Here is a 22,894-nt window from a genome sequence, read left to right as displayed (position 1 = left end):
GCGCTTGAGGGATGGGTTGGAGCGGAAAGGGTAAGATAAGGCGGCGAGTATACACTTCGTCAGAGTGCTAGGGTAGGTGGGCTGGAAAACGCGAGGGAGGAAAACACAACGCTCAGCTTGAGTTAGTGAGCAACCGTAGGCGATGTCCGGATGAACCTTCCCCTAATGCTTTGATCTGACCTAAAGCATCTCAAGAAAAGAACACTGCGCTGTCCCACGTGAGAAAGAATGACGGTATAACACAATAATATATCTCAAATAACATACACAACAATAACAATAGATTACATCGATATAATAAAAAAACAAAACTGCACTAGAATAGCACGTAGAGATGTAAGTTGTTCCAAGAAAAAGTCCATCCGCTGTCCATTATTTGCATAATATACATAAAATGCCATTTATAATATTACTTCAGTAATGCACGAAATTAAACATGGACTACGGAGGCACTCAAAAAATCTCTTGAATTATAGAAACAAAAACAGCTACAATCATTGATTTTCAGCGCGGTTACACAGGCAGTAGATATAATATTGTCCCAAAGAAACGTCAGCGAAAGGCTTTCCCGCTAAAATGGTCGTGTGCCACGAAAAGACCTACCATTTGCTTCTCATTCTCGAAACAACATGCTTCCACAGTGAATTTTGTTCGTTCACTTTAACTATTCGATGAATGAGGTTTTTTTTACATGGAATCGACTCATTGCGTTGAAGAATAGTGTTGAAGCAATATTACAGAAAACAGATATCACATTCATTTCTCATTCCAGAAGTTACGGACATATTGTTTAACTTTATTGTAATCCCACGTGGCATTTTGAAGATTATTCAACAATATTTCAGCAAGTGCTCAATTATCTATCATAACCTGGATCTACGAAATGGTATTCAAATTTGCAGACTGCAATTAGTGGCGTTCTCAAATGCATTTGATAACATACATATTTAATATGCATGTTTATACGTTTCATGTATCACAATGCATGCAATTCAGCACATTTCTCGATTAAATGAAGTTATTTTCACCTCCCATAAGTTAGATTTATCCCTCGCTAATCAATTTGCTAAATATTGAAATTAGGAACTTTCCTTTTTTACGTGAACATGGATCTTGACTCATAAAATAAGCCACTTCTCTAGTCAAGAGTGTCAAATAATCAAGCAATGAAAATAATAAAAGTGGCAAAAGGACGAGCGTACAAATTGCGCAGCAACGACATTCTATTGCTTCATATATTTCTCAAGTAGACTCAACCAGACAAAGGGCCTAAATATTCATGATGCACAATAAGTGAACGATTCCGGCGAAGAAATGGCCATTTGAGTTGCTCAACTGCCGGTGTAAATAGCCAAAAGACATTTTCATCAGAGGCAGCATGTTCAGAAAATCATACCAATTGAGCAATTGATACCCGCAATTCACCTACAATGCGGGAAGGGCAAACATGCAGATCGGAGCGCAAATGCTAGCGCGGAGGAGGGGGGAAAAGAGGTTCTCTGATCGGAATGATCAAGCTTATGCAAGAGCGCTGCCCCAGATAGCATAAAGCCAAAATGGATTCCAGTCAAGCCGACGCGAACGAGAGAGCGAGTTTAACATTTGATCGGTCAGTCAAGGGTTCAGTGGCGTAAACCCGTCAAAAGGCCCGTCCATCGGATTCCCAATAAATCAAGGGCACGCCCCACATTACGCAGACGGAGGAGATTGTGATCTAATGTAAGCAAACTGATCGACGATCACGACGACTAATTGAGCTCGTTGACCACACGAAGAAGCAACTGAATTCGTTGCGAAATGCATTATAAAGATTCTCTATAGAAAAGCAAGCAACTCCATTTATTTAATCCAAAGAATACGCGGTAAGCATTAATAAAATCAATTACTTCGAATGTACCTTTGTAAACACATAAGCTTTATATATATGCGGATTGGCCTACATACAGCTAATTAGAGATTTTTTTAAACGCGTTCTTCTACAAATCCCTGATACAATATTATTGACTTTTAAGATAACAAATGTTGTTAAGACATAATCAACGCTTAAACTATTAAGTTTCCAAAAATAACATGAGGTGATTGCGACTACGGTGTAATAAGAAGACTCAATATTCAACGATTTAAACGACTACGGACGAAATTGGGCCGTCATACACAGCTTGTTAGAAGAGAAGACTAATATTATAGTGCAAGAGCTGAAACAAAATTACACAACTATAATTGCGTAAGAGTGAATTCGTGAATTGCACAAAGTATAATTTACTTGTGAAACATATTATAAGAATAATTACGCAGAATTCCAATTCATAAACTAACAACCTCGCTATTTTGCTTCTATGTTTTCACCAAGCGACGTAATCCGAAACATGGCAACTAATTAGAGCTGTTCCAAAGAGAGGAAACTTAGAAGGCTCTAAACGTATCTACTGCCGTCGATCTTCATTTTCCATGGCCGTGGCCTGGAAAGTGGAAATGGCAGAATATAGTGAAACCGGTTACGCTACCTTATGAAAAAGCTAAATGGTTTCTAGCGTACGAAATCCTATTGCCGGAAACAATGAATGTTTGTCTCCGAATGACTCGGAAAGTTCTCGACACTTCCAGTTGGTTTCCTACGAAGAGGACTAAACAGATGCCAAAAAATAATTCCAGACGGACAAGCCATCTCCTTCTTGGCGAAATCATTTTCCGCAGAATTTTTAGCGCTTTCCAAGAAATATAAAAGAACAAATTCCGATCTGTATATTTAATAAGAAATAGAGTCGATCAATACACATTGCGACGAATAAGTTATTCCATCAATCACGATAAATGACAGCTATTTCACAAGGGAAACTTTTTGCCCCGGAAAAAAGTTTTCTGGTAGTACAGAGCCAGGGTTTCCTGATCAATTTTTCACTAGGAGCCAAAAAGAAAGACATAATATACATTTTCCCTGTATTCGCCAAGTGAGTTATAGACACAAAAGCAAACATAAACTGCACAATATGAAAGAAAACACTGAGAAATAATAACCACAGCTTTAACTCCTGCACGATGGTGGCCGAGTCTAACGATAATAAGCAGGTAGTGGAGACACAATTTGCCCCGTCACGACAGCGGAGAATAAATAAGAGGAGGAGAGTCGGGCTGACTTCTTACATGAGAAAAGGGCAGAATTGCAAAATGGACTCGCCTCCTCCTCCAACGTCATTTTTTATTCCAAAATACGATCGAAGCGAAGGAATAATAGAAGACACAGCCAGGGCGGGCGGGAGACGTAGGGGGGCGGTGGGGTGGGAAGGGCGGCGCGAGGCACGGCGCACGAAACATGGGGTGTATCCTTGGTGGGAGGGGTATATATCCTTGCGAGTCGGGCAGAGGGTAAGAAGGAGAGCGGCTGCGGTTGGAAGGTGGGAATAACACGCGGAAACGGGCGAAGGGGGGAAGGGGGAGAAGGCGCGAGTACTCGCGGCGGCCGTAAAACACGTCTGAAAAATTGGCACTGCCAAAGGCGGCAAAAAGCGACCGCTGCTCCTCGGGAGTGCGCGAGAGCAAGACCGTGAAGGTCTGCCCCTCCCGCCGCGGGGCAAGAGCGGGCGGGCAAGACGGACAACCGAGTCTCGGAATATACGGAGTGGCACCGAGCGAGCGACCGGCAGAATTAATGTTTGAGACCGCGCAAGAGAGAGAGCGGAGAGGAAGTTGGGAGAGAGAGGAAGAGAGAGAGAGAGAGTGACAGGGTACGGTTTTTCACTGGGCGGCGGTGCACCCTGGGAAAGATCGTGGGGTCGCCTAAAGTAAGCGCTGGAGAAAATAAAACTTTCAGAAAAGTTAAGTGGTAAGGCAAGTTAGGAAAGGGAATTAAGGGTTTATAAAACATCGACAAGAAGTTACCAGCAAAAAGCAAAACATTTTTTAATTAAACAAACTTCTGTTTCCTCATTTCTTAAAGATACGATAAAGAAATTATTAGAATTTATTTAAAAACTTCATTAGAATTATTACCTGGATTCTCCAAATGTCTGTCACTGTCTAACACACACCGTCTAACATGAAAGAAAATAATGGATAACCACCCCCACGCCTCCCGCCTGCCTTCAATTATTCGCTCGCTTCGATCGTATTTTCGAATAAAAGTGACGTTGGAGGAGGAGGAGGCAAGTCCATTTAATAATTCTGCCCCTATCTAAAGTAAGGGGCCAATTCACCACTAATTTATTCCCCACTGTCGTTAAAGGGTATATCCTCTCTCCAATATAAAAATAATCGATTACGAATTCCAATACGTTAATCCAAACCATAAAGTAATGTTATTTATAATAAATATGCTATTAATAGGACCGTTACTACAGAAATAAATATTAAGTTATAATCCGTTTTTCATTATTTCTCTCAACCGTTGCAAATGCATAAAAAATATATATTCAACCAACAATGTCCTACGAAAATATTTTTAAAGGAATGTTAAGCCAATTAAATATAGTTACGAGCAATATATACGCCCTCTAATAATATTTTCGTACATCAAAGACTCACGTTTGCATGGGCTGCAATAATGACTTAAACACACCCCTAGATTATTTTCATACAAAAATTATTCGTCAAGCTCCTGTGACTAAAGACTATTTACCCCTAACGTAAAATCCTTCCATAACTAAGGCTATCCCCACAACAAATATCACGACTATAATTTAAGTAACAAAACAAGTAGAGACTTACTTTGGTATATAACACCGCTGAATTCGGAAGGCCTTGCAGTAAAATAGTATACCTACGTGGGCATCGATAAAAAGCAGAAAAAAAGAGAAAAGGAAATTTCCATCCATGTGCTAGTAATTTAAAGAAACGCTACATCACAACTACGGTTTACAACGAATAATAATAACAAATAAGAAATAAAATTACTACGACAAAATAATTGCACAATGAAAGATGTGATCAGCATCAAATCACTTAAGAAATCGTATTTCAGCTTTACTCAATCATAACGCTATTTGGAAATGTAACAGAGGCCATTGAAAGAGGTTAAAATATAATTTGGGAGGAGATGATGATTAAGGTGAGAATATGACGAGGTGATATGATGTGTTGAGAGAGGACATGGTCTGGATATGCGAAGAAGTGTCGACACCGGGTGCACGGAGGATGCCAAGGGAGGATGGGGGAGATCAGGCCGGTGGAGGGAAGGGAAAATTCAGTTGGGCGAGGGGGTTTGTGTCGGTGGGCACGGGTGCAGGGAGCGGCCGGGCGGAAGGAGCAGGTGCGACGGGGATCGGGTGACGGCAGGTGGCCGCACTCCCCTCCCCCACCCACGCATTGAAATTCGAATTTCAAGCACACTTGCAGTCAAGCCCCTGAGGGATGTGCCCGAAGCACGACTGCCAGTGAGGGAAGGAAAGAACTCATGAGCGTGGGACAGTCCGAGAAGCGACTTTGGAGAAGTTGCGGATCAGCAGAGCCAAAATGCATATCATGGAACACTAAATTGCGCAACAATTCAGAAACCCTCGACAGAAATTATTGTATTCATTGGTTCACCTCTTCCAATTCAATTTCTTTTCTTATATCGTGCTCCTATCACCTATTTACTTTTCCTGCGGTTCTCTTTAAAAGGAATGGTAGGTAATGAAATTACGTTTTGTGGTTTCTAATCAACGTGGAACAGTGAAATAAAAGGTGATTACTACACAATGAGAACAGGGCAATCGCTACTCGTATATAATTATTTTATTCCTTCCAATTTTCAAAAAAAAATATTTCATGAAATGCGAATTCTTTATGTACCTTATGGATGTTTTAACATAATTTAACTTTCAAAATTTATATTGTTCCCCTAAATAGAACTAAAATAATGAAAATCTGATGACGATCTATACTCATCATTGTGCAATTTCGCATCGGAAGTTCATGACGAGCTAGATTCGTCTATAAAGCGCAAGGGTTTAAGAATCAATAGAAGTACATTTAAACAACTGAAGGGATTGAGCTTGCAAGATTTTCGGCGCATCTCATACATAAAACTTCTGACAATTCAGATGCACTCACCGGCAATAATTTCCTTAATTACGAAATATATTTGCAAAATTTCGTATGCCAAGAGTGCCATTAAAATCTACAACTATCTAGGACTTATGTATCAAAAAGAAAAGAACGAATAAATACAACCCTGCTCATCAGGACACAGATTCGCTAATCGTTTTGAAAACCAGGGATTAACCGAACAGATGGCAAAAAAAACTTGTCAAACAGAGGAAAACACACTTATAACGCCGAAACGTTCGTTAGATTCATAGGATAGACAGTATAATACGTGAAATCCACATCAAAAATATATTTTAACATTTCTAAATGTCCCACAATTTTTTAAGATAAAAAAAAGAGACTCATGGAAAGCAAAGAGCAAAATACAAAAGATATAAAGGGTAAATATACCACCCTGTATCGAAGTATAATCACACACTACATAAACCCATTTACTAGCAAATGTAAGTAGGCAATATGATTGCACACTATGGTCCAAAACGTTAATCTCAAAAATCTCTCGTTCTTATCCGCGCTAGAAATTTACATGTCCTCAATCCGTGCGCTGAATTCACTGCAATAAAAACCTAATGATATCCCATAAACAATTAAATTTTATACCTGTTGCACACTTGACCAGTTTGGTCGGTTCTCCACCGGAAAATTCAGGTAATAACCAATTCATTGTAAAAGCAGGACAGGAAATTTTAACTTTGTCTTCGAGAGGATATTCTGCATCGTGGCAACAACATATAAAAACTATGATTTGATAGTTTCATGAGGCAATTGGAGCTGCATATTCGCGGCTGTTTCTCTTTGGTAATAACTGCACATCTCATAAAATTGAAAATCAAATAATGCTTCGAGATCACGATATAAAATTTTCAATTTTCCACGTATAAAATTTTCCGAACTTTATTAAGATATGCTAAGGGCATTCAACAAAACATTTTAATAAACGTGAAAGACAAGACAAAAAAATGGATAATCTTTAACTGCCAAAAAGGGAAATTATCGACAATTTCTGGCTGACTTCCTCGGCAAGAAAGGAAAGAGGGTTGGCATTTGCGAAGCGGAAGGATACAAAGGGTGATTGATTACATAAGAAGGGTTCACATGAGAAGTAATCAGGGGAAGGGCAGCAAGACAGGAGTGGCGTAAAGCATTAAGCCCTGGAGTGAAAGAAGCCCTCCCAAGCAAACAATTCATACGACATGGCGGTAAAGAGAAGATCCCTAAGGTCAAAAAAGGGCGACATAAACATAAAACACACATTTATAAGGGAATACCAATGAACGCGACATGTAGCAACTCGCATATTAGCAATTGGAAGGGAACCATTGATATGGTTAATTCTCAAGTAATGGGAATGAAATAATGGCTAGCGAAAATTGCAGAAGACTATCAAAGACGAGGGAGGAGATTACAATTGGTCCCTTATCTCCTTATCCCATTCATGGAGACTTGCAGGCCAGAAGAAAATAAATTGGAATATAGAGCATAACAATCAAAAAGATGAGAAGCAAGTTCCGTGGTTACAATGAGTCATTGGGACTCCCGATTGTTACGGAGGATACGTCATGAGGGTGGGTACCATTGAAGATGTAGCTGAGGTCGTAGGGCACGATTATATGTCACACAGGCACAAGCGGGAAATTAATGGGCGGTAAGTTTGAAGTTGGAGAGAATGGGAGAATTTCAACTGGAAAAGTTTTAAGGAGAAGGCGTCAGAGGCGTGCGTTGGGAGCAGTGAGAACGAGTTTTGTTTAACTTTGACGGGATGCAGGGGTGTGCTGAACTATGTTACTATTGCTTGCAGTGGAGTAATATTTGATGGCGATTTGGGAGGAGCAGTTGAACATAGAGTCGGCCATTTTCGAACTTCCACATCACCCAACTGTCGGTGTTCCACTATGGGATGATTGTTTCGTTACAATTCAATAAAGTTTACCTATAGAAAAATTATTTATAAACAAAAAAATTAAGACGCCTAGAACACAGCAGTTTCTATGCAAAAATTTGTCATAGTATTTCCATTAAGCTACGCCTAGTCAGAAGTTTTCAGCAGATGTGGGAAATCAGCAGTCCGGACAGTTAAATTTCACCGTAAATTAAACCCAGGGCATTAAATGGCAATTTAAACGTAAACAAAAAAGAAAAGTATGAACAAAAAAATTCGCACGTGAAATCAGAGAAAGATTACCAAGAAGTCTCCCTGAAGTAACATTAATTTATTACAAATACAAACTTACGAAGTATGAAAACTCAGGGAATTACCCTCGATAAAAATAGTTCGCTATGCGCTGTAAATGGCCAATATCCGAAATACATAATGAAACAAATAAAATACTTGCTCTCATAAAGTTGCGTCTCAGGAAAAAAAGCATTTTTAGCGCGAATTAGCGAAACTCAATAGCAGATACAGAAATTCCCTGATTTTCCAGAGAAAATTTTCCTAAGCCAAAGAGTGAAAACTAAGAGAAACACAAATACACGCTGAAAAGTATTTCAAAACTATTGAAGGTAGCGAATGTTGAAGTCACACATACGCATTTAATGCACATTATAGAGAAAAATGGTGTATCTAAATGAGTAAGTATACCTTAGCGTAAAAAACAATACATTTTCAAAGCATTAAGAGAGAGATTCCCTTGAGACATGAAAAGTTTTGCAAAGACTGTTGGATTTATCTGGCCAGCAAACAAATACACATTGAAAAAATTGTTATCACTTTATCTGTGCTCCGATTTGGTCAGCGGCAATATACATGAAAAACAATTTTCTTTAATTATGAAGATTAGTATTTACAGACTTGACTAACCAAATACAAAAAAGCGACGGGTGTTCCAAGTACACATATGAATTACAGAGACCAGCTTCAGACCAATTGTGCCACGCAATTCCTAACATTTGGTAACAAAATACTTTGCCATCCACCAACGGTGCCACAAATCAAGATGATCAAATATACCCAAGAGTAGAAAATAAACCTAAGATAATGATCACTGTCCGACAAAATATTGAACAAGAAAGAAATGGTGCTGATAAAAAAATATGATGGACGTAGTAAATAATGCCATGAATAAAACATATCAAGAATGTCATGAATAAAAGACCCAAAAATAATGAAATGTAAATGACACTCGGGCAGATAAAAGAATTCTAGTGGCCAAATTTAGCCGCATTATACGGTCTCCTGCAAATGTATTCAACTTAAACACTTCATTTGGTTAAGGAAACAATATATATGAAAATTGATGACCACCTTTTTAATGTTCGAAACCTAAAACTTTTTTGTTTCATGTCCATCAAACTATTAACATCACCCTACTTCAACGGCAGGTAAACGAAATACTCACTGAATGTACAAAATGTACAAAATATTGACAATTGCACATTCGTACAATTATAAATTATTTTTCATTGAATGAATTTTGATTTGAATATCAACTAACCAAAATAATATATTGATTGAAATATAACAAAACAGTTAATCACGAATTCCACTTTAAAAATATCTTCGCACTTACATAAACTGACACGATAAGACACCGACAATAATCACTAACATCCTTCAAAATTATAATAATTCAATCTCACTTAACAAAACAGAAAATAACCATACTAAAAATAGGGATACAATAAAAAATATTTATACGAAATGATAAGAAACGGGAACATTGACAAACATCAAAACAGATTCTATTACCAATTTTGGTGAGAGCACGGGGAAAAATCGAAAGTTAAGTAGGTACAGCAATATATTAAATTACTTAGAGTAAGAACACTCCCTAAATTAACAAAGAAAAAAATAAACGAAGACAAGAATCATCTGCGAAGAAAAAATCTCTCGGACCTATCACATTCGATATCGAGCTCTAAAAATTTACACGCAAATAAACCATTATAAATAAGAAAATATGGACGCTGCTTTTTAGAGACAGAAAAAAGTACACCGCAACCAGAGGACCGAAAATTTGCAAATTCGTTTTCAAAACTTAAGTCCAAAAATTGTCTTTCAATCATGTGAACTAGCCCAATTGATTTTGAAAGAGGAACAATTTCTCCGAAATAAAAATCACTTGTTCACAAAAGTTTCACGAAGGCAGTAGCAACACAAATTTACGAATAAAAGTCAAATATTTATACGTACACACCCCCGTCGATGTTCGATCACAAAAATCACTACGTATGGAGGCACACACGCTAGCAGGGCCACTAGGCGCATAAAAAGCCATTGGCAGACAGCCACATTACCTGGATTCGCAGGGACTCCTCCTCGACGGAACACTTCACCAAAAATCTCGATAGGACGCCGGAAACGACCCCCCGTGGCTTCGCACCCTCTCTTCTCGCCGCCTCGGAGACAGCGACAAATAACTTTTCCGAAGCGGATCCCCCACCTCCTCCACAGCCACCTTTTTTTCGAGTGGATATCGGAGGGCCACAAGGGGTAAATGGAGTGAGCGGACACTCCGGGGAAAGCGGCCGGGTCGAGAAAACTTATCCGGCGACGGAAAGGGCCGGGCGATGGGCAACGTTTAATTGGGATGCGAGTGTATGAGGGTGGGAAAGGTCCAAACGACGAATCGCAAAGGGGGCGGAAGGGTGTGGCGGTGTAGAGAAGGGAATAAAAAAGTTGGCAAGAGTGATGTGTATGCGAGGAGTGCGTAAGAGAGATGGAGAGAGAGAGAGAGGAAGATGAACGGAGATGGAGAGAGAGAAGTATGCAGAGGCGCGTGGGTGGGTGAGGGCACGGAGTGAAAGGTTCCTTCGACAGAGGACCGGGGCGCCACCCGTGGGATGGGGGCGGAGGGGAGGCGCCCCTCCCCTACGAAAACCCCCTCGAACGCCCCACCAAACCATTCCGCCCTCGCGGGGGTCCCAGAACTCAAACGGAGCAGCCTGGAAAACCCCTATCCCACCCTACTAACTCTCCTCACCTCGGCGGGGGTGGGACGAGCATTTCAGTGCCAGGTTGCCCGTGGGATGGGGCGAACACGACGTCCCTTCATTGGGGTGGGAGGAATGCGAGTAGGGCGGGTGGGGAGGCAGTGGGAGCCGTGTGAATGTGTGTGGGGGGGGAGAAGGGTGGGTGGGGCCCGAGAGTGTGAGCACGAGGCGGGAGTCGAGGAGGACCCGAGAGGAGAGGGATATCGATTTGGGGAAAGCCTCCTTCCCCTCTCGCCATCCCCGCCTCGGATACGCCCCACCGGGCGGCGGGAGCAAGCGAGGCCGGCCCGAGAGTGCGTCGACTCCGGCGGGAGAACCGCGAAGGACGGATTGGAAATGCTCGCATTAAATTTGAAGGGGCAGGCCCAGCGACACGGGACACCTATAACGCGGCGGAGAAAAATATAAGCGCCAGGGCAATTGAGCGGTATCGAGCGAGTTTCTTTTCCTTCTCTTCGTTTTTTCGGGATGAAAAAATTTGCGTCTCCACTGGATTTTTTTGTGTTCTTAGGCACTTGAATACGAACCCTACGGTCACGCATCCAAAAGGTTTCTCCTCGGCGAAACGTCGCCCTTACAAATCAGCGTTTGTTCTGAACTCGGCGACAGCGACTAATTAATAAAACTCAGCAAAATTCCATTCGTGTTAGCAGGTTTCTGCCAGTCCGTGTGGGCTTTTGCCTCCTCGCAGCAGGCGCACGCTGCATCAAACGAACTTGCTTCGAAATAAATGTATCGAGAAAAAACGAAATTATACCATTTTACTTTAAACGAAAAATATTCTTATAGCACAAGGTTAAATATATTTTAATTAAAAAAGAAATTATTCGGTAGTAATACTACCACATCTATGGAGCCTGGATGACGTTGCGAAGAGTAGATATTGATGATTTGCCTATGCCTCAGCCGAAGCTGTTTCGAATAAAAAGTTAAAATATTAAAATTGAGACATTAACGACAAGCCCTTACTTTTCTTGAGTCAACCAATTAAAATGAAGAGAACACGGATAGAACTAGAGAAAAGGCATAAAGAAGATGAGGAAACTAGTAGATCAAACGGGGAAAGGGCCCCGACGAGGCCTCTTACCTCCCTCTATTCTTTCGGGAAAGTGGAGGATCGTTTAAGGTCGGCGGAGCTAATTTCGGCGAATGAACTAAGTAATCCGTTAAGTCTAGGGGTAGGGTAGTTCCTCCGACGAAATTAAAAGCTAAATATTGTTAGCGCATCTGAAGCCAACATCAATATTGAGTGGAAATACTCCACTGACAAAGGAAATAATGAAAACATTAACCCGTTTTATATCCCCAAAAGTCCTCGCTCTAAATGGAAAAGCCCATTACCAATAACAATGAGAAGCATCGCAAGATGAAAAAATCAATGAGTCAGAGAGGAGCAAAAGAATAGAAATTCACTCAATGTATTTCAGGTCATGTCCCATCCGACATCTTTCTGAAAGGTAGCATTAGACGACCACAATTTAACGAAAATTTCGTCGGCTATTCCGCCAGTATTTTGTATATACACTTGCAACCGAAGACGCTGGCAGGATTGCCTGCAAAACTGTCATCAGACATGAGACAACGCGGTTGAAACCGGAAACCACGAGTGCATCGATCCTGGCCGAAAACTAATTAATACCATGGCCAGAAAAATGTCACAACTTTTCTCCTTTTGAAGTTATTCGCAAAAATAAATAAGGCATAAATATAAAGCCAGTCACAAAGCCTTCCAAGAAATTTTTAGAGAGAAAATATAAGTGAAAGAGAAAATAAGAAAACTTCATCCAATAATCCCGTGACGCGCATTTTCCGGTCACAACTCTATGCATCCAATAGAAACATGACAAGCCTCCGTTGTCTTATGCATTTTACAGCACATCGCCACTTTTATTCTAGTAAGCAACGGAATTTTGCAGAGAAGAGACAAAATTAAGGAAAAACCTTGGCAAAAATAAATCCATGACACCAAAAGCTTTACTCACGCATGCATATCCTATATAACGCTGTGTCATGTGTTAAAGCCTCCTCGACGACTGAGAAAAAACGTCCATGAAAATACGAGCTCCCCATACAGCCGTGCAAAGCGAGGTGAACTCTTCAACGTGCAGAAAGTCGAATTTTCTTTCGAGCAGAGCACGCCATCGCGTCTGTGTGACAGGGAGCGCGTCGAGAAATGAAAAGAGAGTAAAAAAAATATAGAGGTCTTTCCGCTTTTCCCTCAACCAGTGAGATTAAAATAAAATCGGGAGGGACAAAAGAAAATGAGGAGCTGAAGTAAGGCCCACGGGTGGCCAAGCAGGTAGACCAGTAAAGTGGCGTGCAGTTAGGTTAGGAGTTCGGGGGAGGGGAGATTTCGATTCCAAGCAGCGCGTGTTTTTTAAAAAGTCACGTGTTCCATTGTTATCGATCCTAGAAAATGGAATGAACCACCGCAACGACCCCCGTACCCTTAAGAGGAAACCATGGGCGATTAAGGGTTAAATTTAGAGTGAGAGTAGCTCCCGGTGACCCGCGCGGAGGACTGGAATCACGAGGGTGCGGGGTGTAGGGATATGCAGGGGAGGAGTACGAATACCGAGTTCCCCTTGGAGACATCCCTGGCTCATATCACGCTAATGCATTAATTACCGTTCGCCAGAACGACGGAAGGGCAGACGCAGGCGGAAGCAGGAAATACTGCTCGGGACATTAAGGGAAGAGAGGACTTGGGAATAACACGGACCAGGGCGATTGTCCCGAGTTTTTTTTTCCCCCCGAGGGTCTCCGGCAAACAATTTCTACTTTCTGAGATGAGAGAGGGTAGGAATTAAGGATATTAAAAAAGTTAAATTATTCACGCATACACTCAAATAATAACACGAAAGCTCAAGGCAAAAACGAGGTACAACTGTGATGGTGAAATTCTATTCCATTTAAAAAATTCATATTTAACGGTTATGAGCTTCGTGATGTAAATAAAACACATTTTCATGATTTTTCGCAAGAGTTTAGGCAGCATGTGCTTATAGTATCGTTCTAATTCCGAAAAAATTAGGTTCATATTTAAGACAGCTGTATAATATCCAGATAAAATCGAAACAATTTCATCAAAAATAAATTTCCAAGTAACATGAACTCTTCGACGAAATATTAAAGAAACGAAAAACATTTATTCAGACCCAGACGGAAAAATGGTAGGAAAAATGAAAAAATGTGAATTAAATTAATACTTTAAATGCTTTCAAAAGAATGTCGTTTCCTTTTGTAAGTGATGAATTCGACATTTTCACGACAATTATAGGTATTTTTCATTCAACCTCAGGAGCAGTAAGAACTTCAAAAGACATAGACTAAAGGAGGATACGTAGGATAAGACGGATGAGCAATAACATATTTTGTATTTGTTATCGGCTGGTGTCCTAACATCATCGCTACACGCTTACTGAGGCGGCTTGTGGGATATTATGTAGATTTAAACATCGCCTCTAAGTTCCGCGATAGTTTCCAACGCATAGAGGTAAAGAGGAGGAACATTTAAAACAATGCGAAAAATACCCAGATGGGCGTTAAGCCCACTGCATTTTGAGGCATGATTCATCTTTCACCTTTCTTCTCATCAACTCTGGAGCACGACGTAATCATTAAAACCAAACAAACAAACACGAACTTTTTCGTTGAGAGGAACTTTGAGGAAATGAGAGAAACCTGGTGATAAGAGTAAAAAGAGGAGCATGAAGTAGGATACATAGTTTCCCCTGAACTACAACAGCTAAGATAGGCAGGCAAAGAGAAAATCTCGGGAGCACAAAAAAAGAAAGGGAACAGAAAAACGAGCACAGAGTTGACGCAGGAGCTCATTAACACCTGGGACGAGAACTCCAAAGTCAAACAAAAGCCTTCAGGTCATCAACTCCTGCCGTTTTATTGACGAAACTGCGTAAAAAAATCCAATCTCAAGGACAGCCGTGGATTTTTAACGAGCATCGCGACATATACGGAGAAATGCCAGATCGAAACGCTTTTCTCCATGTTTTCCGACTAAAAATCACTGAAAATGAATATTTTGAGATGAAAATGCACATTAAAAATAAAACGGCTAAAAATTTTAAATGTTAAGTCTTTGAAGATGGTGAATAATTGCTTTCTTATTGACTTTTTACTTGTTACATGGACAGCTATGATAGAATCTGAAAATGTATTTCAATCATTTCTGAGAACCTAACTATGCCTGACTGAACTTTTTTCTACAGCTAAAATCTTGATTACTAAAATTAGTGAGGCAAAATAAGCACAAAGGTTTGCATTTCCTAAGCTTCAGATAACAGAGAGTCATCTCACAATAAAAATTGCCAAGTGGCATAGGATCTGAGAGACGATGCCAGAGAAAAATGAGTACGACGTAAGTGCATTATCATTAGAAATGAAGATAGAAATGGGCTACGAAATTTGAGCTCTAATAACTCCTAATGTAAAACACAAAAGGTATTATTTATTTACGAATGTAGCTCGCACAGCCCGAAGATGAACCAGTAACCTATGTCTTTTTCGTGATTCGTCTCTTTTTTGGAGGGTAGGGGTGAACAAGAGAAGAGGGAATGAGAGCAGAGGTAACAAGAAGAAATGAAAAGAGAGGGCACTCCGCATTCGACTGACAATGAGTGTCTCCGCTGTAATGATACGACATATTCGCACCGAGAGGGTTATTAGGGAGGATACGGGAGTAATTGGGCGCCCATTATTTTCTCTTCATTCAAGGATTTACAGTCCCATTGTAAGATATCGACCCAGTGCGCCCATTCTGATAATGATGCAAGGCATATTTTAATTACTTTCGACATACATACGAATGAGAAAAGTCCTAAAAAATCGATGTGAAAAGTAGAACAATACATGGAGGGTATTCTAACATCACAAACAAGTACGGAGTATTTTTTTGCACCTATCCATCTTGAAATAGCTGAATTACATTATTTCAGCCATCACTTCTCATCGAAAAATACGAACGTGCGAGGGAAATAATTCCAAAACATAAAAAAATTACTTCGTGAAAACGGGTAAAATCCATCGATGTACCTAAAAGTAATGAAAAATGAGAATCGAGTACGTCATCTTGCCTCATAATCAATAAGAAGTTACTATGACCGCCAAGAAGGTTTAATGATTGATTGATATTATTTCAAACTGACTTTCAAATGTTTGACGCATGAAGTAAAATTCACAAAAATAAAACTAACAAAACTTTCATGGCCTATTCTAAGGACCAAATTATGATAAAAGGATGTAACAAATCCCCATGGATTCGACCCTGAGGACAACACACGCGACTACCACCCTCGTGCACGCGAACATAGATGAACGTAAGTTGCAGATACATCTACGCAGATGGCTTTGCCGTCAGATAAGAAACTAGCAAATAAGGTCCATTAAGTACCGCGTAACGCACGCGTCCCCGCGAGAGTAACGGGAGGGAATCCCCGTCGCAAGGTTTGAGTGCAACAGAGCCTCCCGCGTGACTCATCAACGCCAAGAGGAGCACGCGACACGGTCTCCGCACCCGACCCGCACAACCTCTCACCACTCCATCACTCGACGGGCGACGCCCCGTCCGCCGCGGCGCCGGGACGCCAGAAGGAGAGAGAGGCGCGCGCAGGACGCCGCGGCGCATCAGCGATGCTATTTAAGGGCCCATCTGATTATGCAAAAACCAGCGGTCGAGAGGGAGCTGTTGGCGGCTCTTCCCAGCCGGCGGGCACTTTAGAGCGACGCCTTGTTGAAACTCGGCTGATCTGAAGAGCGCCTTAATGGATTAAGACCAGGCCTCGGGATCTCCCGAATCGATTCTGCTCGGCTAGGCGACTGCAGCGAGACAGACTGGCACAAAATATTAACCTTATTGATCTCATTATATCTCTTTTTGGGGATTTGTGAACTTCGAGCGAATTTTCTCGAAGCATTTCGCCAAAGTGGAGAGAAAAAAATCACAGATCATCTGTTCCTTTTCTCTGAATCATCTGCCATCATTTTGGAGAACCAACCGTTGAATTTGGTCCTTAATTGATTCTCTTCTTTGCTCGGTTTTTTGAAATTAAAAACATCCCTCTGATGGAACCTGAAGGCAAGTTTCTCATTACTTGTATTTGGCCCAAGGTAGGCAAATTACAATATTTCAACGAATTTTAATCATGCCGTAAATCCCGAAAAAATAGGACTTGCACAATCAAGCCAAACTTAATGTAAAATGCACAAAGCATAGGTAAGCTTAATTGAAAACTCTTTTGCGTACGACGAAAGTATATTTAAGCTTAGTCATGAAAGCGTAGAGCCGGGAAACGAAAGTTACCTCATTTAAAACTTCGGAAAATTTTTCAAGGAGTTTCAACGTATATGGAAGTATTGTTATTAACTTTAATTAAACAATAAATTAGCTTAGTTGCATCATACATTTCCAACAGATACATCAGTTAAATTTTAACAATGAATATTTGTCTTTGAGTATTTTACAAAACCAACACTGTAGAAACAGTGATTGATTGTCCAAACCACAACTCTAAAGGCTAATCCAACTAATCAAATTATTTAAATGGTATCAACATACGAAAACCCTAAGGATGATTCAAGCAGACTGTTTTTCAAGTATTCCCGAGTTATTCCCTCGTCTACTTAGTTGACCAATAAACATGGATAGAAATCCAGCTACGCATTCCGCAGATACCACATTGAAGTAATTCTTCACTCTAAAACAGTTTATAAAAAGGCACCGACTCAAGCAGTTTACAATTCACCACATCAAATTCAAGTAAAGGTAAATATACATCCGATATTCCTCGAAATTCGCCACATTAGTGCAAAACCTATGATAATCTCCGACAACGTCGTGCTGTACTAAAGCCGATTACTATATAACTAGAGTAAACATTCTAACACCCAATAGGAATTGTCTTTCATTTTCACGCAAATTATATTCATAAGCAAGAGCAATATTATTTGCATCCAGAGGAAGGCAGAATTATTTACACACAGTGGCCACTCCGTGATAAAAATCAGCAGTGGTAAATAACATCCTCGTTCTATTTCCAAGACATTTTATGGCATAAATAAGGGGTTAAACCGTTCCATTCGATAGATTCATAAATATGCATTAGACATTTTCATTTTTATCGGACGTGAAGAGAGATGAGTCAAGCCAAAAACTCAACCGGCGTTCCATTGCAATATGGGAAAAGGGATTGATACCCCTAGAACGGGGTGAAAAGAAACATTGGGGTGAATAGAAAGGAAACTTCTTTTTTATGTATAATCAATTTCCTACATAACTATGGGTAAATAGCGGAAACTACTATTTTTTTAGGTTTGTACACTTTTGGCTGAAAGTGAAATAATGGTTTGTTTAGTTGGCAGCACTGGTTCCTGTTTGTTTGTCATGTTGAATTTTACCACGTGATTCTTGTTTTTTTTTATCCACTTTGAACTTTCCAGGTAAGTCAGAATACGTAGTGTTCTTAAAAGTAAATAGCTGTAAAAAACGTAGTTTAATTATTCATATAAAAAGGCACTCAGGGATTCAGGCTTATTTTAAGCTTTAACTTTAACAGTATTATTTCAAAAATTATTCATATTTTTTTCGGTTAGGTTTTCAGAATTTATGGGGCGAATAGAAACAAATCATTTTTAGTGTTTTATTCACCCCGCAAGAAAATTTTTTCAAAGATGACCGGTCTGATCTCACAATTTACTTATCATAATTTAATCTAGTTAAATACGGTAATTGTCTACCTATTCAATTTGTTTACTTACAGTTATGTAACTTTTGTTTATGTACTGAATTAAATCATTATGTTGAGAAATAAATTTGTATTTATCCATTACAAATTAAAAATACCATATCTAACTGTTTCCATTCACCACCGATTCGTTTCAATAGAAAAAAACATGAAATTGAAGTACTATTTCTATTCACCCCCATTTGCGGGGTGAATAGAAACACCATGTTTTAATTTTTTTAAAATCAAATAAAATTTTAAAAATTAAATACCATAAACAAATAGGTCTAACAGAGACCTGTGTTTGGGCAAAAAATTGTTTATATGGAACAACTACAAATATGCAAAATTTCAAACCAAAGCTGAAAATTGTTTCTATTCACCCCGTTTTACCGGTACATTAGGGTAGACGTGCGTGCATTTCCATAGCGTGTATTCAGAAGGTTCAAGAATGTATTTCCGAAGAAAAAAACGATATTTAATCATAACAAGAAATTAAATATTAATTTAAGGTTCCAGTTTCTCATTATCAGACAAAGAAGAAATTTAAACTACGAATTTTAAGTCTTCACTGACATAAGATATACCATATGGATTACGATTTTCCTCCGAAATATTTGTGTGTGGTACGCCTAAAAGTTTTTTTGGAAAACGTTATCCATACCACATCCATGTTACAATACAACCATAGTCAATAAATTACTATGACAGAAAATATTGAAAGTATTTATCAGCAAGATGACAACTACTTCTGACCAAAAAGTATTAAGTAGTTATTAGACTGAAAATACAACATTTCAATAAATTTTCACTAAACTGATTTAATATTAGATTGCTAGAAATACTGATATTTTGAGGTTCTCCATTTGAATTTATCATTCAACACTTTTTTGTCCTTCAAAAAAATATTACAGATGAGCTCCTGTATTTTACAAATTGCGATACTGCTGGTTCTCATGTCTCACTACTCTCACAAACTAGAAAAATGATTAAATGGTAAGTTGACCAACATAATGGCGATAAAATAAACATATCGAAATAGTAGAAAGAGCAACGAAATCGGCAAGTGGGACGCAAAAATTCACGAAGTAGAAGTTGACTCATCCGCTCGCACGATTCACCGAAGGTGAACTGTCTGGCAACATAGCTCAAGCCCAGCTTCAAGGAAACAAGTTTAATTATGAAAATAACATTGTTGAAATGACACATTGCAATATTTCCACTTATAGATTTATTTTACACTACGCGTTTCGTCGTTGGAGCGACATTTTCAAAATGTCGCTGTAACGACGAAACGCGTAGTGTAAAATAAATCTATAAGTGGAAATATTGCAATGTGTCATTTCAACAATATTACGAACTTCCACCACATCGTGCCTAACATCATACAAGATATGAAAATAACAGTTAGAAAACAGTAACCACCTAAATCGGCAGCATACTTAGATGGCACGCCCAAAGAAAACTCGAATACTTGAGAAAATGAGAGGTATCGAGCCATTAAAATGACTTTTTAACGACCAATACCATAATTATTATCGTTTCAATTGTAACTAAAAACCTCACAGACATACGCACGAAAAAAAAACGAAAATCGATCAACAACAGCGAAACAGCACAGACACAGCTCGGCAATTCAACTTCACTTCCATCTGATGACTATCTAAACCCACATCATGCTACAAGTATTGCTACCTCCCCCGTCACTAAAATCGAAACAAACAACGAGTGTACGCACGCGACCGCTTGCACGCGTGACATACTTATTATCTCTAGGCATTTGTTCCTCGACCCGCAAAACAAGCCACAGTGTGGCGATGATAAAGAAGGGACTATGTGACCCCTTGAGTGTACAAGGAAACGCGGCACAGAGGACGGTGTTGTAACGCTGGCGTGAGAGAGACAGAGAGAGGAGGAATACATCGGAGAGAGGTCAGCAGGAAAATGGTGGGGCATAAACGTGGGAGGGAGGGTCGAGGTGAGGTAGCGGCACTACACCACCGCGATCATCGAGCGGTCGAACTGCCGTGAAATGGGTGCACCAACCCGCAAGAACACCACCACGAGGAGGGCGCTCTCGCAGTCACGCGAAGCGCACGGCACCCGACGGGGACTCGGGCCCTCCCCGCCGTTCGGTCGGGAAGAAACTAATAAGGGCGCATTACGGCAATCAGGGCGGGAAGTGAAGAAAGCGAGGGCAGCGACACGACCAACCGCAATGGGCGCGTGTGGGTGGAGTAGCGAGAGGGATCACCACCAGCACAAAAAAAACAACGAACGCAAATCGGTGCCATGAGATTTACAAACAAAGACATCTCTGACAACTTCCAAGCACAATAGTTAGGTCCTCCTCAATGATATTAATATTGTTTTGTCTTTTTTTGGGCGACGCATGGACCAAAAAATCCTCTCACCTGCATAATCAGTCCTAATTCATAATCATGCTGTTGTGTACGTGAAGCCTATAATAATTATAGGTACCTATTGTTACAGAGTAATAACAATTTAAAACGTAATTATCATTAGCACAAATAGAACAGGAGACCGACCCTACCACTCCACATCAAATATGGGAAATATAATAAAATAATCATTACTTGCTGGATTAGCGAAAAAAATACCAGTCACTTTACGTCATGGGATCAACATCTGCATACTACCCGGCAAGCCGTCGAAAAAAATTGAATAAATGTAAAATATAAACATCACAATGGACGTAACTAAGAGCGCGGAGCTACACTCGGTAAAATCAATACAGCTGAGGCCCATTAAAAAACGAAACTATTCAAGATGATGGTGGACCTTCTTTTGTTATGCAAGGCATAAATGTTTATTTGCTGTTTTTACCATTAAAAATAATGATAGAACAGGTTTCCTCATGCAATTTTTCGTGCCATTTACAAAAGAAATTAATCTTATTTTCTTTAAGGATAATACAAATTGGATAATCAAAAAGAAAACTGTATACAGTCAGTAGACGACAAACATGTGTTAATTGTAAAAGGAGTGTTAAGGGGTACAAAGGAAGGGTTCCGAAGTCGCCCGAAGTCTGAAGTGCTGGGATATATTGATGAAGAAACACACTTGCTCAAACTAAAGAACGTAACTACGAAAGTGCAGCTGAAGTCAGAAACAGCTGAGTCCCATTAAAAAAGAAGCTATTCAAGAAATAAAGGGCACAAGAAAAAACCTTCCGAGAAAAGAAAGTATTTTCGAAATCGTGTCCACACAAAAAAGAGCAGCTTTTACGAAGGGATAAACAGATTATTCACAACAGCGTACCAAACGCATTCGCCTGGGAATGAAGTCAAAATAAGGCTTGTGCGATCATAAAAATATCTGAAAATATTTATTCATCTTGTAAATGGATTATTTATTTGACCCATAATAATAATAAAATGTAAGGAACAATCCGAATAGATTATGAAACAGGCGGAGTAATAAATAAAATGACATCATCATTAGTAAACAATCCTAAGATTGGTTTGACGCAGCTCTCCATTTCCCTCTCCTATCCGCTAATCTCTTCATAGCTACATATTTATTCTCTTTTACATCCTTTATAACCTGTCCGATATAACTCATTCGGGGCCGCTTCGGGTGTCAATATCAAATAAAATGACATTAACAAGAAACTTACAATGTAAAATTACTGCCACCTCTCAGGTTACTAACCACAGTCAGATTAGGGATTTCAGCTTGGCGCCTTTGTCTAATCAAAAAAAGTTAAAGCAGACTTAATTTTTCAGAAACACTCCAAGCAATGATCTTAAGCGAAAGGCTAGTGTTTTTTTTAACCGGAAACCGACATGCTCATAGTAATGTAGAATAGGGAAAATTGGAATGGAACTGGAAAGATCCTACACCGATGAATTCAAAACAAGGAGATGTGGCGCAAAACTCTCATATATCCACGCTTAGATTTACATGAGATTACTACCCTCATCCCACCCAACCCCGCTCCCTCCCATGTTTCGTTTCTTCCCTTCGTAGAATCGGCTGGCTCGGTTTCAACGCTCCCCGCCCCTTCCCTAATCCATCGCCCACGTCAATCCTTCCTCTGCTGGTGGTGGCTGGCGGCGGCGAACAGTGCGGTCGATCAGCGGGCCCTCACGCAAAGTATCCGAGGCGCACGGAACGTGAAGAGTGAGCCGAGGAGAGAGCGGAGAGAGTCCACTCAATGACCCTGTGTTTGTAAA

General features: G+C 40.0%; 1 protein-coding gene across 9 annotated transcripts in view; it reads right to left on the bottom strand.

Moving 5' to 3' along the window:
• Nucleotides 1-22,894, bottom strand: part of LOC124158224 (protein NDRG3) — a 131,701-nt gene that overhangs the window by 65,856 nt on the left and 42,951 nt on the right. Inside the window, exon 1 of one of the 9 annotated variants that reach the window (XM_046533457.1) lies at nucleotides 10,261-10,772. The exons of the other annotated variants lie outside the window; for them this stretch is intronic. The gene's annotated coding sequence lies outside the window, so the exon portion shown is untranslated. Of the gene's footprint in view, nucleotides 1-10,260; nucleotides 10,773-22,894 lie in introns of those variants that run through there. 9 annotated transcript variants of the gene reach the window in all.

This window comes from Ischnura elegans, chromosome 1 (genome assembly GCF_921293095.1).
Source record: "Ischnura elegans chromosome 1, ioIscEleg1.1, whole genome shotgun sequence".
Lineage (NCBI taxonomy): Eukaryota > Metazoa > Arthropoda > Insecta > Odonata > Coenagrionidae > Ischnura > Ischnura elegans.
Note: the sequence above shows the minus strand (reverse complement) of the source record. Positions and strands in the feature narration are given on the sequence as shown.